The sequence below is a fragment of the Mycetomoellerius zeteki genome, unplaced genomic scaffold (genome assembly GCF_001594055.1).
Source record: "Mycetomoellerius zeteki isolate Tzet28-1 unplaced genomic scaffold, Tzet1.0 scaffold172, whole genome shotgun sequence".
NCBI classification, from domain to species: domain Eukaryota; kingdom Metazoa; phylum Arthropoda; class Insecta; order Hymenoptera; family Formicidae; genus Mycetomoellerius; species Mycetomoellerius zeteki.
In genome coordinates this window covers 162,593-167,154 of record NW_017256675.1, presented here as the reverse complement: position 1 = coordinate 167,154, position 4,562 = coordinate 162,593, and positions in this window count along the sequence as shown.

Sequence of the window (4,562 nt, the reverse complement as noted above, 5' to 3'; positions counted from 1 at the left end):
GTCAGTATAGGATTTTGATAGGCTAACACAACCAAAAATTGGCTACTGCAACTAATTAAATATGCTATACCATATTTTACCATCTAATTTGCTGTAGCAGCAAATCTTTTTTTTCAGTGTATTTATAATATTAATACTTTTAGCATGATTATATAAAATACTATAATACTTTACAACAAAAATAAGTTGCTAGACATTCTGGAAATACCCTTTTTTTACTGACACTTTTATCAAACGAATATTCATTTTAACGATACATATCAATTTTAACAATACATATTACTCAGAGAATAAAAATTATCATCCATTCCTTAAAAAAGATCACTCGTAGATCTCATATACACTCTAATAAGTACTTATCCACTTCGATATTTCCGAATCAACAGGTCAATCATGCGCGAAAAAAGTTTAGTACAATACACGTTCAATATAAAGAATAGATTTATAGTTCATAAATTGATTCAGTTCATAAAAAATTATTTCCCACATCATAAAAATTAGAAAATGGATATAAAATTCAGAAATAAATAGAAACTTTCAATAAAGTTATAAATATTTTTTTAAATATCCGAATAATATTATTAAACAGAAAGATGTTAAAAAGAAACTTTTCTTCCATTTACATATTGAAAGAAAAGATTGGCTGAATATGGCATAGCATTTTTAATTGGTTGCAGCAGCCAATTTTTAATTACGTTAGCCTATCAAAATCTTATACTGACATTGCAGATAGGTTAACGCAACCAAAAATTGGCTGCTGCAATCAAAAATTAGATGCTGCAGCCATTTAAAAATGCTATGCCATATTTTACCATCTAATTTACTGCAGCAGCCAATCTTTTCTTTCAGTGATTTATTAAATTATTGCTATAAATTATTAAACTTGATATGAAATTTATTTTACAGGATTTCTTGTGGTATGTTTCCTTATCTTAAACTTTCATTAGTTTCCTTATACATATATTTGTTCCTACTGAAATTACTTCAATTACACAAGTTCAATTGAAGCAGCAACTATATAGTGGCTAATAAGCACAGTTTATTTTCTACATATACAAAACATTACGGATTGATAGATAGAGAAACCCTGGGATAAAATTAATTAGCGGAAATTAAGCCAATTTTGGAACAATTTAATAAATTTCCAGATTTGCATAATCTAAATATCATTATTGTCGATGTTTGATCGTAACTAAAGATCAAATCTAAATATCATTATTGTCGATGTTTGATCGCTACTAAATCATAGAAATCACTATTACTAATTTAAATATATATTTTCGTGGTGTATAGCAACCGTTAAATCCCCATTCACGGAATCGAGTAAGCTTAAGCCAATCAGGTCAATTGGTATCGACACGAAAACTTTCTTTCGAGAAAGTAGCGTGAATTAGAAAATTCTTTCAGAACAACTCTCTCTTCCTTTTTTAGCTTTCAACTTCTACCAATCTAGTTAATTTACTCTTCAATCCTATTTGCCGACTTTAGAAAACAATTGGTTCAACAGTTTTTTTTATATCTTTTGTATCTTTTGTATCTATCTCTTTAACTTTATTATAAACCTAGATTAAATCTTTAACAATAATTAAAATATTATGTTCAGGGTTATTAAAAAGTTAATTACTATTATATTTCTTGTATTCCTTTTTCTAAAGAACATCTCTTCGTTCTTGATTATCTTTTATAAAAAGATTAATTTTCCTGTTTGTTACAGTAATTATTTACTTTTTAGTTTAAAAAATGCTATTTTTTAATAACAATTTTTATTTTGTTTTGAAAGTCAACGTAGACACTCGAAATTTTAAAAGTTAATTAGTTAAATTATTTTTTTACGTCTTCCTAATTATTGTAACTGTTGTAAAAATAATTAAATGATTAATTTTTTTAGTAAGAATGAAAATACGACATGTTCTGTTTATAAAGAAATTTCAATAAGTAAATGATAAATTGTCATCTTTAATATCTTTGAAAAATTTCTGTTCTATTCGCTTCACAAATTCAATACTTTAGAAGCACACTTGTGACGTCTGCAAGGGAGATGTCATTCTTTTTTGCATAAGCTTGTTATAGAAGTTATTGTCGCGAAAACGCTATTGACGGTCGATACGTCAAGTCTGTCTTATCGTATTACATTGTGAACGCGAAAGCACGGTCTGCGAAATTCTCACGGGTTTTACGGTAAGCTCTTATTACGATTGAAATTTCAACTTTAATGTAACTGATTCAACCGTGAAGAATTTTCATGTAATCATTAGGCATTTACTTTTTCCGAGAACTCGTAGACTTCTCCTCCTGTATTGATTGAGAGGGACTTACGTAAATCTTTGGCTATTTATTGGTTTCACGTGATTCGATAATAATATCACCGTTCGTCTTGCAAATCACATTTTGAAACACGAATGTACACTTTATAACAAATAAAATATACTCCTCTATCACTACAAAGCAAATAAATGTGACAAATTAATTTCGCATATATCCATCTCTCTATTTCTCATATAAAAATAAATCAATAGAACGGATTTTGACTAAAATAATAATGGTTTTAATAATTAATTACGTAAGATGTTATTCGTGTCATTATTTCCTTAAATAAGAACCTTTCGGAAAATGAGAGGCGGAATTTATTTATAAGTATTATATAGAAAGCATGGATAAAAAAATAACTCTCTTTTTCTTCTTATATTTTTGCTCGTCACAATAATACGTTGCTGACACTTTCAGACCGTACATCATATTTTCGCAGGATGTTTTGAAAGCTCCGGATTTTTTAACTTCACAAGCGCCTTCATCGGTTCGAAAACAAATTTGCTAGTCAAAATAGCAATACTCGCGGCTTTAGGAGATGCTTCCGAAAGGTTGATTTTAGATTAACGGTAATTTATAAGGGATAAACGTACAATTTGAAACATACTGTACGTGTACAATAGTCTCTTACAGTCTCCGAGTACAAATGCGGCCACGATGGCGATCGGGTGTAACCCCAATGAAACAATGCAACTATACTCACTGCGTAGCGGTTTCCACGACGTTTGTTCCTGTCACCATCACGATCTATAACGAGATGGCGAACAGTTGAGGCTGGTCATGCAGAGAATTCTGTTGGAGACAGCTCGTACGTTGTAAGGACGGATAAACGGAAATGCATTGAGGAAGAAATTCATTCCACTGTGTGGAAACCAATATGTCTGATCTATATATAAGATAAAAAAAAATTCATTTTACTTTTCTCCTCATTTTATTTCTCATGATTATCTTGTCTTGTTTTATTTTAACATTTTTAACTTCATGTTTTCCTATTTTTTGCATGAATGTCATTTAATTATATACTTTGATAAAACAATCCTCGATTTTATTCGGATAATTTTTTGTTTGTACAAGAATTCATTAAGAAGTTTATTCCTACATTAAAGCGAAAAGCGATATGTATACCAAATTTATGATATAAAAAGTTTTATTTTATTTTCTCCTTCATGTTACTTCTCGTGAATTATTTCATATTGTTTCACTATTTTTAACGATTAATTTGGAGTAATTTTATATTTCTCTCCTTGTTCGTATCATTTAATTACATTTTGATAAAACAAACCTGATTTTCACTAGCGATACTATCCGATTGCCTCACTTTTGACATTTCGCTATCACATGTAAGTGGAATCTATTGAAGGGGTGCGAACCAGGTTTACCGCGGTTAATACGGTTTTGCCGAGGGAACAGGCATAAACGGCATAAACGTGTTACAAAGTTACACAGCTAATAATTAAATGTTTCGAAACTGGTACGCGCCGCGGGTACTATTCTGATGCAAACTGCGTTGTTCACACTGTATGAATTATAGTTGTTATGAACAGATAACTATATGAGTAGAATAGCATTATGTATCTATTATTATTGTTATAACATTAGACGTGTAAATTATATGAGTTTCGTCGGCGTTAAAAAGTTCGGAAATGCATACATTACCGAGAAACAATTCAAAGCAAAGGCAGGTATAATTATAATGTGATTTTTTTGTATAACATTGTACTCTTTTATATAAGAAAAAGAAGCAGAAACTTTTTTTTTAATATTTCACTTTTTCGGATGTTTTACTAGTTATTTAATTCTTTTGGATATTTTAGTAGTTCTCAAATATTTTCAAACGGACATACACTATTAAATCTATAATGTCAATTTAACCTAACGTGATTCGCCATTGCTCCTACTAAATATATCGTTATTTTTTACCAAAATGATAGTGTCAAATTTAACTATCATTTTGATAAAAAATAACGATATATTTAGTAGGAGCAGTGGCGATTCACGTTAGGTTAAATTGACACTATAGATTTAACAGTGTATGAATATCTCTATACTTGTGAAATGTTCAAATTCTGTAACTTACAATTTCTTTGATTTTATAATATGAATCGAGAATGAAAATTTCTTAAACGACAACCTCTAGTTTCACGTACTTAACATATATGTATAAATTAATAAAAATAAATATATTTTAATAAATAAAAGAAGGGCAACGAGCCAATTATAATGTAAGATATTTAATAATCGTATATATACAAACG